Here is a 13,250-nt window from a genome sequence, read left to right as displayed (position 1 = left end):
AATGCAGTGTTAAGGAAGTAGCACCAACATGACTCAGCTGACTTATGACTATGAGAGCACTGCATTCAACCTGGGTACTTGATAGAAGTTGTGATTATTCTCATTGATTTATTTCCCAAGGTCTCACCCTCATGTCTTCCATCTCAGCATGAGGTTACTTCCATCCTGGTTCCTCCCACATCACTCTATTGAATAATGATAAGTCTGGTTTACTTTTGACATTTGGGAGGAAAAAATTAGGGAATCAGTGATAAGCACAACCTTAAATACATCTCCCTTCATAGCCATCATATTTGGACATTTGATTTTTCACATACATTCTCAGTGATGCTTGTATGGAGTACTTTCCTCAGCATTTTGGTTGAATGATTTAGCATGCCTGAATGACTTGATAATTGAGCATTGATATACACATTGTAACCTTTCAGGATGAATTTCACTTATTTGCTCTCTCAGTGGAGAAAATATGTTTTAAGGCAGGCAAGATTCATTTAGGCCAGAAATCCATTCACTTTCTGGGACAGTAAAAGTTTTACATTTGAGCTGAATTGGACTCTTCTAAAGCATATAGAAAGGAAACTTTAATTGGAGTGGGTGAGAAAATTGATGGAAAAATTTGTATTAGCATTCGGTCTTTCCTTTTTCAGCTAGGAATATTTTGTTAGGTGAACACTCTACCACTGAGCCACAACCCCAGCCCTCTGAAATATTTTGTTACAACTTCAAAAATTTATGAAATTGAGTAATTTGGCCCATTAAGTGCTAGCTTTGGTTTAGATATGAAGTGTTCCCCCAAAGCTTGGGAGACAATGCAAGAAGTTCAGAGGAGAGATTATGAGGTTATGAGAGTCTTAACCTAATCAGTACACAAATCCACTGATAGGAATTAACTGGGTGGTAACTGTAGGCAGGTAGTGTGTGGCTGGAGAACGCAAGTCAATAAGAGTGTGCCTTAGGTTTATATTTTGTCCTTGGTGAGGGGAGCTCTCTTTCTCTGCCTCTTGGTGTCCATGTCCTGACCTGCTTTCCTCCAAAACACTCTTCTATCATGACATTCTGCCACATATTGAGCCTGGGCAATGAAGCTGGCAGTCTAAGGACCGAGAACTCTTAAACCCGGTACACCCAAATAAATTTTTCCTCCTCTAATTGTTCTTATCACATCTTTTGGTCACAGTTTCAAGAAAGCTGACTAAAATAGTGCTTAAGGAGAACTACTGAAATGTAAGGGTTGCAATTCTTGTTTGGACAAAAAAAATATTGATTGCTTTTGGGTTTTTTTCTTTATATATTTAAGTTGCTAGACAGAATGTATTATATTTTTGCAAAGATGTTTTAAGTCCTGAATAGATATTCATGTTATTTTTACTAGATTTAAAAGAGGTCTGAGTTACATTTCCTCAATGCCTGAATCCATTCAATTTTGTTGAAAAAGAGACTGTAGATAAACGGAAAGGATGATTGCTAACATGTACCTTTTTATAATGGGAATGCCAGTCAAACAAGAAAAAATGATTAATGCTTCTATCAATTGTAAACTAATGTCCCCCAACATGTGTGACTTACTTTTTATATATAAACGAACAAACATTGATCACTGATTGTACACACATATTGTAAATGCAGCCCAAACACTGAGAGGAATCATATCGTAGGTTATTTAAAATTAAATTTGAGATGTTTAAAAACTTTACATTTTATTAGGAGTCTAATGTTGAAGCCAGTCACCATAAATTATCCTGAATAATTCCCTATAGATACTAAGTAGTAAAAAGTAATTCCATTGCTCAATCCTACTCAGCAAATAGCCCAATTAACTGAACACAGAGTCACAACAGATGCACCCTGACTTAGCAGATCAATTGTTTACTACAATTAATTAATGAAATATATCTAAATGAAGGACTTTAATAATTTAATATTACAATAATCTACAAGTATGTGCCTTCCCAGCATTTGTTAAAAAAATAAATTATTGACTCTGGAATGAGTTTTTATGTCTTCTAACAAGAGCTGCTGATGCTTAGAATGTACCATTCACTTATCAACTCAGGTACAATCAAACAAATATGTTATTCAATGAATGAATACATTTTATACTAAATAATTAAGTAAAGATAAATATGATTTACTAATTAATGATTAAAAATTGAATTAGCTATGTGTGTACACATTTCTTTCATTGCAGTTATATTTGGGAAAAACATAAAAATCCTCTTTATAAAAATAATTTTATTCTCTAAGTATTTATTGAGTAACTACTTCAAACCCAGCACTGTCTTAGGTAATAGATAAGTAATGAAAATAGTCAGAGATCCTTGTTCTCACTGAAGATAAAAAATAAAAAATAACCACAATAAGTTAATTCTATCCTATTTAAGAAGGTGGTAAGTTAGGGCTGCCAGTTAAAATATAAAACTACCAGATTTATTTAAAAATTAAATTTCAGATAGGCAAATAAAATAATTTTTTTTACTATAAAGTTGTCCTAATATTGCATATATGTGTAAATTAATATATGAAAATATATCAAATTTATAAGTATATGTATATAATATGTATTTTATCTATTATTTATCTGACACTCAAATTTAAGTGGATATACTCTACTTTTATTTGCTTAATCTAGCAACATCTTGACATATACTATAGAAAAACAGTTAAGTAAAAAATAAAACAGGATTCGAGAAATGGGGTGGGTTATGGTAGGTGGGCAGACAAAGTGAAAATTTATAAAGATTTAAAGAATAAGATTTTCTTAGCCAAAGGGTTATCTAAGAACAAAATTTTCTAGGCACAGGGAGAACTAATACACAGTATTGTGTCTGGTTTCATTGTGAATGTTTAATCTATGACTTCAAATGCAATGTCTGAGATTTAATATATACCCTGCAGCAGAGGTCAGGAAATTTCTTAGGAAGATTGCTTTATCTGGTCAGTGCTGCAATCACATATGTGTGTCCCTATAGAATCATATTTCCCAATGGCAAGTGCCTGTAATACCTTATTTTTAAAGAAATACTGATCCCAATGCATCTGAAGGAGAAAGTTGGTGAATTATTTTTTCTCTCTTCCAGAGATTAAACTGGATTCTAACCACAGGTAAAATATTTCTCCCAGTTATGAGGTATATATATGGCTTAGCTTTAATACTTCTCTGAACAAAGTAGCTTAGTTGTCTTACAGTATTTTATCCAGGCTAATGTAGTTTTGTTTAAAATTAGTGGTTTTTTTTTTCAAAGAAATTTTACAAATAGTTCTAGTTGGACTAAGGGTTTATCATAATTGTGTAATTGCATGCCTTAATCAAAATTGGAAAGGTTTAGTGAGTGGTAACTCTGATGACCATATACAAATTTAACTAAATTTTAAAATAGGTAGAATTTTATTTAATCCTTAAATTTAGAAAAAAAATGACTTTCTTATTTAATAAACATAAATTTCTAAAAGACATATGTAATTCAAGTTTTATCAGCTTCTCATTTGTCACATCATAGAAGTGCATATCTATATTTGCAAAATTGAGTATTAAATTTGAAAAAAATATACAAAATTATAGTTCCCCTTTTGAGTGTGAGGATATTAGAATAACTAGTTGCCTAAATTTACCAGATAAATGGATCCCCATTCCCATCTTTTATTTCTGTGTGTAATCACTGCTTTCTGCCTTTTTAGATAATACTTTTAAAGTTTTCTTTATTTTCCTTGAAAGAAGAATTATTGAACATTTTACATAGCACAGTGTACTGTAGCATTAAACAACAACCAAAAGTTCATTCAGCCTTAAGTGGAATTCAATGAGTAATTACCAAACCAATTCAACTCATGGGTGATCTCTACAAGTAATGATGCTCTTGAAAAACAAGATAGATTGGTAACATATTCAATTTCCTCACATAGTTGTAGCAAGAGTGTTATCTGTTAAAAATATTATATAATATAATAACTAAAATATACTAAATTATGAAGCCACAGTGACAAATATATGTGTATGTGAAATAGCCAATCTCAAAGGATTAATAATTCAAATTTGAATATTAGTATATATTCATTTTTTACTGATCCAGCATCAAAGAGTAAAAAAAAATCCTGGCAGAATATCTAAAACTAAGATATGTATCCCTGTAATAAGATATCTGTAAAATGATTTAGGTTTCTGTTACTTTATTTTTAGTGTTTTAGGATTTGGTTGGTAATTGGATGACTGTAATTTTTGGCAGAGAATCTCTGTTGTATGAGATCATATTCTCTGAAGGATACCCAGTTTCTCTTTTGAACCCTGCTATACTTCTAGAACTTAATTATAATAGATGTTATTATGGTGAATTCTAATCATCTACTTATGTGTTCATATTTACTACCAGATTAATTTAAAAGCTTATGTTATACTTCAGGTTTAAAAAAATGGAGATTTTTTCATCTTAGAGAAACAAGAACTTAATGAATTAAGAGCATTCTTACTCAGAATTTTTCAATATATTAATTGTATAACTTTTCAACTAGTTGATCTGAATCTTACTCACTTTAATTAATATTGGTATGGAAAAGTTCTTTCATGTGTCTTTCCTTGAGTTTTCTCAGCACAAATGGGGTTAATTATGATACCCGTCTTATACAGTTTTTGTTTGTTTGTTTGTTTGTTTAGTACTAGGGATTGAAATCAGGAGTACTTAACCACTGAGCCACATCCCCAGTCCTTTTTTGTATTTTATTTAGAGGCAGGGCCTCACTGAGTTGCTCAGGTCCTCACTAAGTTTCCGAGGCTGGCTTTGAACTCATGATCCTCTTGCCTCAGCCTCCCAGGCTGCTGAGATTATAGGTATGCCCCACCATGCCCAGCCCTTTTACAGGTATTGATGGATTATATGTATTATTATACATAAAATAGTTAAAGAAGATCATGATACAAGATGTATATTATTAAGCATTAATGCTTATCATTATCTATTTTATTTATCCTCACAACTTATCACCCAATAAGCAGTTAATAAATATTTTGTAACAGTAGTAGTTAATAAATACATGAGTAGATGCATAAATGGGTGGATAATGAAAAAAAATCTGACAGAGAAGCATGTGTTATTAAAGTTCAAATATTTTACAAATAAATGTTTTCTGTTTGTTATATGTATCTTAGTTTAAAAATCTACCTAACATACTTAGAACTGAAAGTCCTAGTAAACAATTAATTCTGATCAATGATATTGATCACATTTTGCTAAATGTTACAATATCTTAAATGCTTCAGTTGATATTTCAGGTAAAATCTCAGAAATATCAAATGCAAATCATTGAGCAACTAACATGACAGTTTAAGAGTAATAATTAAAATATGTATTCAGTTTTAAATTGAGAGGGATAATGACATCCATAGCTTCTTTAACATTCTTGTACTATTTGAACTTGTAGATAGAAATATCATCACAGTGAATTCTACAGTCATTAGAACAACATTAGAACAATAACAACAAAATACTTAGCTCCTTAATAATTGTTTTCTTCTTCTGTTCAATGAATATTTTGCACATGATATCTTGGCTATATTTATAAATGTGCTTGAAATATCATTATTAATAACACCTATGGTAAAGATAGTACAGTAACTTTTAGAAATCAGTCCTCTGAAATGAAGCAAGCATTTAACACATTGATAAGCAAGGACTTGGATATATATAATCCATCAGTATTATAGAATGTTGCTGTCCTGCATTTCATTAATTTAAAGGGGTCACTCTGTAATTCCAATGAAGCTTTTAGAAATAGTTTTACCAGCTTGTACACAAGATAATGCCAAGGCTAATGTCTACATTTTAATTAAATGCATGATCACAAACTCAGTTGTACCCTGAGTAAGAATATAATACAACACGAGGGTACAGCTTATTTATGCTATACTTGATTGCAAAGTGTTAGCTTGAATGACTAAAAATAACCTATGCCAATCATAATAATAAAACTTGCAAATATTTTCTTCTATATATTACTTTTTTATATTTATTAAATTAATATACCCTTCAGAAGTAATAGACTGGAGAAGGTATTATTTCTAAATATAAGGGTTTAACAAGAAGGCAAAGCATATTCCATGGTGCTGTAAATTATTGCAAGGGACCTTCTCTTGCTTGGAAGCTGTAAATTTCCATGTCCTTTTAATCATTGGCCTCTATGCTGAGACAGTCAGTCGGTATGAGTGGGAAGGCTACAGATTATGAATGTATGTTCTTAACCTCATTTTCTCAGCAAATACTTTACCCAGAAAACAGTAACATCTCCTGGCAGGAAGATAATTGACATCCACCAATACAAAAGGATCCTAGGGCTTTTATTCATTAATTCTTTGTAGACTACATTAAATGCCATTTGGTCACATCTTCCCATTTTACTTGGACTCATGATTGGCAAGGAAAACCTGGAGCCAGGAAGAAAAGCTAAGAGCCTCCCTTAGATCTGACTCTTACTGAGAATCAATTAGGGGTGTAGTTAGGGGTATAGACAAGGAGAGTGGGAGAATTAAAAACTTCTTCTTCTGTTTGCTTTCCCCCTAACTCTGGCTACCCTCCCTCATCCTTCAGACCCAGGTTTAATGTGTACGTTTTTTAAGAGGACGTCTCCTGCCTGAGTACAGGTAGTAAATTTCTCTCACTCTCCATTCATATGTTTTTATAGTGCTCTCTGCTTTATCATTTTTACTAGTATCAATATTCAAATTAAATAATTCAGGGTATAATTTTTGCGTGGCTATGTTCTTTACTAATACTCTGATGCTTATAATAGCCAGACATTTTCTGTTATTTCACTGAAAATAAGTCAGCACTCAAAACATTATCTGGTATATGGCAGGGGTGGAATAAAGATTTTTCAGATAAATACATTTATGAGCAAACTTGTTTATTTCTAACCTTAAAATACTCCCAGTTTTCTATACCAAGTTTCAATGATTACAATAAAAAGAAAATTTATACTGAGAGTTCTTTGTTTTGGAACACTTTGTGGGAAAAATACTCATTGTATCAAACTGCTATAAAGTTATATAATAAAGAAAGATCATCATAAATTGGAAATTCTATTATTTAATAAAGTGCTAAATGTTGATAGAAGTTAATGCTTTTCTTATTAGGAATCTTTAATCAAAGATTAATACCAAAGAGACAACATTCTAAAGCACCGAGATTCTATGTTGATATAGATACGGATTCTTATTCCAGTGTGGTTGGGATTTCAAGAATTTCTTCATGTATGACTCACACCTATTGGGTACTTTGTCAACTTCTTGAATTGATTTTTTGTCAATTAAGTGCAACTTAATTCCTCTTACTCCATTTAAATATTGTCTTCAATATCTTCAAAATTAGGTAAACTTCATTAATCTATGACAAAATAATGCCCTAGAAACAAGTCAGCATTGTTATAATCAACAATTCCAGGACAAGTGAAAAAATCACTAATGGGTATTTTAATAATCTTTTATCTTCATGGTTCTCTTTTAGATATAAAGAAGTATTGAAGTCATCAATATAATACCATAATCTCTTTTCCCTATAAGGAAAAGAATCTCTTTTCCTGTAGTAGTTTATAATAAGCCAAATGCATTATTTGAAATTAACACATATGAGATTAGGGTTAAATAAGAACATAAAACTCTAATAAGGAGGGAACATATAGAATAAAGAATATTTTTTTTCTCACCACATGTTAATTATTTCTTTATTTTAATGGAATCTGGAACTGGGAATGGGTAAATTTTTTAAGAGAGATAAGTTAATTCAATTCGTGATTCTTCAATAAATGTTTGAGGGTCATCTATATTTGGTAGGAATCAACAAGTTAGAGTTTTTGCTCATCTTTATTAGTCTATTTCATAGGTAGGACACACAGGACTTTGAAATTGAAATGCAATGGCGATGCTTACCTAAGCCTAACAAAATGATATGGAAGTAATATTATTTTAAAAGTGGAAAGAAAATATTCAAAAAAAGAACATGTTATGTTCTTTGGACATATCAATGAAGCTTCTAGTTGATTTTGACAATTGTACTAAATTATTTATCTTCCTATGATAGTTATTTATCTTTCCAAGAAGGTTAATATTTATGAAAATATTAATGTATATTATAAAGTATATAAGGGAGCATGTGCAGAGAGTGGTTGAGGCAGGTTTTCAGTCCTTGAGGCTTTCCTTCCATAGGATACCCACTGCATTTGAAGTTCTGAGTAAGAAATAAAATTAGCCCCAGGATTCTGGACCTCCAGAAAGCAGGCATTTCTAGTCAAGGGTGAATCTTCATGAACAAATGTAGGAAGAAAGGCAAACATTTTAAAAATGAAAGGCAATGAATATAAAATCATATGACAGAAGAAGCAACATTAATGCAGTAAAAGGAAAATGAATATAAAGCAAATATTATAAATATACTAAAAAGGATAGAGGTGGAAAATATTGCAAAAGCAAACAGGTTTTTTTAAAGCAAGAAGGAGGTGGACATGAAGTTAATAAACAGAAAAAAATTAATAACAAACCCATAAGCTTTGAGAAGACACATTCCTGTCATAAATTCAAAGACAAAGAGATGAGGAGATGAAAAAAGATAGAAAGGAAAACAAAAAATATCTGTAGATGTTGCAAAAAGTATATTTTGTTAAAGAATAAAACTAGCAACAATGCATTATTATGTTTAAAATTCTAGCTAAAACTTTAAAAAATAATATATAAGTAGATTACAAGAAATAGAGTATGAAAATAAAATTTTAATGATATAAGAATTTGAAATGGTAATCAGAACTCCACTCACCCCAAATTTTTAATAAAATTCTCAAGAACTTTTAGATGTGTTTTACTAACATTTTTGGAATAGGTTATGCCTACATTTAAGTAAACTGTGTATTAGAAGTTTTTTTCTTTTTTAAAAGATGGGGGATTTTCTACCTTTTAATCTACACCATGTACAGAACTAAACCATTGTAGTCAATAGCAGAAAGAAAAATTATATTTCTATTTGGTTTACTAATATAATTATAAAAATCCTAAATTTTTATTAACTAAACCAACAGTGTATTAAAATATGATATATTTAAGTAGAATTTACTTCACAATTATTTAATGTCAGAAAAATCCACCAATACAGTTATTTATACTAATTATTTACAATAATAAAATCATATTATCACTTGGAATAATCTAAAATATTTCATAATATGCAATATATTTAAATAATAAAACAGTTTATAGATATGTGGTCCTGGGTTCAAGCTCTAGCCCAAACATAATTTGGAAGTTTTAGTATACTGATCTGGCCATTGTTTTTGTATTAAAACTGCTGTTTTAATTGTTCCATCTTACAATATTTTGTATATACCTCCCAACTAAATTTTCTCATTAATTTAAAACTTTTTTTCAGCTGATCATTTCAAGTTGTATTTAGTGTATAACTTAAATGTCCATGAATATGAAGATGTCCCTTCTTAATCATATCATGTCTACTTACTTTGTCAGAATGTTAAATGTGGAAGTAAATTTTTTTTTCTTTTACAATGCCTTTGACTTTTCATAACCAAGTTATAATTCATTTTCTAAAATCTTAATTATGGTGTTGACTTTGGCTTAGGAAAGTTGTTAAGTTCATCAAAGAAGCAGACTATTCCCAGATATCTGAAATAACTACTTTAAAATTTTATCTTTTCTTTTCAACTTTATCTTCATTGCCTGTAATGCCTTTCTAAGGAAATAGATAATTTGTTTCAAAATAATCAATATAGAACATGCTATCCTATGATGTAAAGTATCAAGAATTTTTACATAGAAAAATAGAAAAATAAAGTTGCTCTGCCAAACATTTATCTTATAATGAATAAGGCCTTTATCATGCAAGAAATAAAAGATCCTCTGTATAAATAGAGATAATGGCTACTGCAAAGTTCCTACATTAGAAAGTCAAATTTAATAACCCCCCTGACCATATCTCAACTTCATAGTGAGATCTTAAATTTTCAATATTCTCTCTGGGAAACAAATACCAATTACACAACTTCTCTTTAAACCCGATTCTAATAAAACATAGACAAGTGATTGACATAAAAACACCTGATGATGGAGGAAGTTTCAGATAAGTGAAGAGTTCATATGCTTTTTAGAAGAAAACATTTGTTAAGATCTTCAAAGCTGAATAGGGTCCAGCATACATTTCTCATAGCAAAATCAACAATAGATCAAACATTTGCTATATGCTTAGTGCTTGAGTTTGTTTGAACCCAAAACTAGATGATTCATTCAATTTTACTAAAAGGTCAGTCACATTAGTTAACTGAATAATTTTTCATTATTAAATCAGTTTCTTGTCATTTGTAAAGATTAATTATCAACTCAAATGCCCCTTTGCCTTTACAGGTCATTTTCATGCTTCTTTTCACAGTTCTCAGCAACAAGAATAAAATAGAAGTGGTACTTAGCAAAACAAACTGATGAGATTCCAGTTGATGTAAAGCCTGTCACAAAGAACATATTCCAAGACTATTTCGTGGTCTTGTGTTTTGAGACATGTATAGTATTTTGCAGAGATTATATTATTAGTGGGATAATTTTCTGAACACCCATTATCCACAATAGTTGTGCATGTGTGCGTGTGTCATTCTGCCTTAGTTTAAATTACTTGTCTTTGTGTGCAAAGCTATCACATGAAATTCTCTTTCCTGGCACAGTTCAACAGGCAAAGAAAAAAACAGGTTAACCTGTAAACCACTGAGAGGCATCCATTGCATATCTGTCCCTCTGGTCCCCAAGCATTCACCCAGAGAAATAGGAATTTCCTGAAGCATTCACAGTTATTCTTATTTGACGAGTCTGGAATTCTTTATGTTTTTTCTCCTTAAAAATCAAAGGAATCCTACAGATGGTGACATTAACCATACTGATGGGAATTATGATTATGTCAGAAAAAATATATAACTCTTTTGGGCTCTCTCAGAAGCTGACAGCATTCCCATAAAATATTAACTACTGACAATAAAATCCCTTCACAAGGAGTGAGAGGTTAGTAGAAAGAATCTGGAAGCCCTCAACAATGAATTTTGATTAACTGGGTGAGTTCAATTCCCTTGTTCTAGATGTTTTCAGGCTTCACATAGATGGATTAAAATGCATGGAAATCACTAGAGTATTCTCATTTGGCAAATGTTTGGAAGGTATAAAAGATGTGAACGGTCTCTTCCCAAAAGAATATATGAATAATAAATTGGCAATATTATATTTGACAGAAATAAAGAAGGTGAATCAATATCTGTTTCACTAACTTTCAGCAAAGCCAAGAGGTTTGTAACTGGCTGACCTGCCCCAAGGTGTGCACAGCACAATCTTTCCTTTCCTAAAACACAGCAGTTAAGTCTTTCAGGAATACTGCTTCCTATTTTGATGCATTCTAAAATAAGGTTTGCTCAGGAATATTCAAATTAGGATTTATTTTATAGTTATTCATCTAAATGAGAAATTTAGATACCTATGTGAAAGTTTGCTGGTAGAAAAATCAAAACACAGCTTGAAATGAAATGGATTAGCAATGCAAAAATAAAATTAGATTTCCTAGGAAATATGCATACCAAATAAAGCAGTCAAAACATCAGATGAGGATTAGAGTCCCTTACTTTGATATTTTGAAAGGCATTAAATTAATTTCAATTGGACAGTAGTTTATTATTGCTTTAGTTTTACAATTGAATTCCAAGACGTAACAGTAATAAATTTGTATTAATATGGTACTATTTGCTAAATGGTCAGGGTTAGTCCTGATATGCCCAGGCAGACCTACCTGTCAGGAAAGACACTTATTTCTGGAATAGAACTCAAAAATATGCTAGATTTTAATAACTATTTCCCCCCTAACAGAGTGGGAATGGACATCTTGGATAAATGTTTCTGAATTTGATGTAAAGTTTACCATTAAACCTAGCCCTAAAACTCATGGTCTCCAATCCCACCATCTTTGAGGAATTAACTATAGCCCTATTAAATGAACTTAAGATGCCCTGAAAATTCTGATTTTCACATAATACCATAAAACTCAATAAATTTAATTTTTTAATTTTTAATATATACATTATTGTATTATCATAGTTAAGCATTTTGTTAACTATAAAATGTTTATGTTTATACACTGAGGCCTAGAAAATTATTTTCTTGACATTTCTTCAAAATTATTATTTGTCATATGTATACTCAATATTTATTAATTTAATGGTTAGTGTGATAAATTTATTTTTCTAATATATATATATATATATATATATATATATATATATATATACACAAATATACATGTACATATGTATGTATAGTGACTTTTTAAAAATTTGTGTTCATATAAGGTAGGTAAAGAGGTCAGTATATTATGATAATTGTGCAATAAAAACTGTTATTTGGTGTGTGAGTTCATGTAAGAGTTATTAAAATATAATATAAAACAAAATTGTCTTAAAATACTACCATGAAAGAAAATCATTATAGTAATGAAGAAAGAGACAAATAGGTCATGGAGCAGAGTAGAATAGTATAGAGGCTCAAATATTTAGATTATATAAAAGGGTATCTCTAATCATTTGGAAAAACACCAGTATTATTTTATGTTGCAGCCTCAGTTAGCTAGTTAGTCATTAAGTAAAAACAAAAAGGACCATGCTTTACTTCAAAAAAAAGAAAAACAACAAATGATTCAAAAAATTCATAACAATATAAAAAACTTGAAGTTTTAGGAAAAAAAACAGCATGCTAGGTTTTCAAAATTTATCAGAAAGAAGGGGACATTCTAAGTCTAATTTTAAAAATGGAAAAAGTAAATTAAAGGACAGACTAAATTGCCTACAGTGAACGTTAATATATATTTAGTTAATATATAAGGAATGGATTTATTATTTTAATTTCAATTTTATTACTATAGAGATATTTTATTATTACATGTATAAATAAAATAATTGAAATTTAAAAACTAAAACAATAATCATAGGGTGTTTCCCATGGCAAGAACAAGTAGCAAGAATATATGCTTCTATTTATTATATCAATACTAACATCCTTGGTGATTATTAGTTACCCATCCAAATAATGTATGACACAAAAAGAAAAATCTCCTTGACTTAAAATCTGTCAGTTTTACCAAGTGGTTTCATTTCTTTGGACTGATAGGAACATTATATTCTGGAAAGCGTGAGCTCCGGTTACCACATAACAAGTTAAATGATTATGAAGGGTCATAAGGTCATGATGTAAT

Source organism: Callospermophilus lateralis, unplaced genomic scaffold (assembly GCF_048772815.1).
Source record: "Callospermophilus lateralis isolate mCalLat2 unplaced genomic scaffold, mCalLat2.hap1 Scaffold_190, whole genome shotgun sequence".
Lineage (NCBI taxonomy): Eukaryota > Metazoa > Chordata > Mammalia > Rodentia > Sciuridae > Callospermophilus > Callospermophilus lateralis.
Note: the sequence above shows the minus strand (reverse complement) of the source record.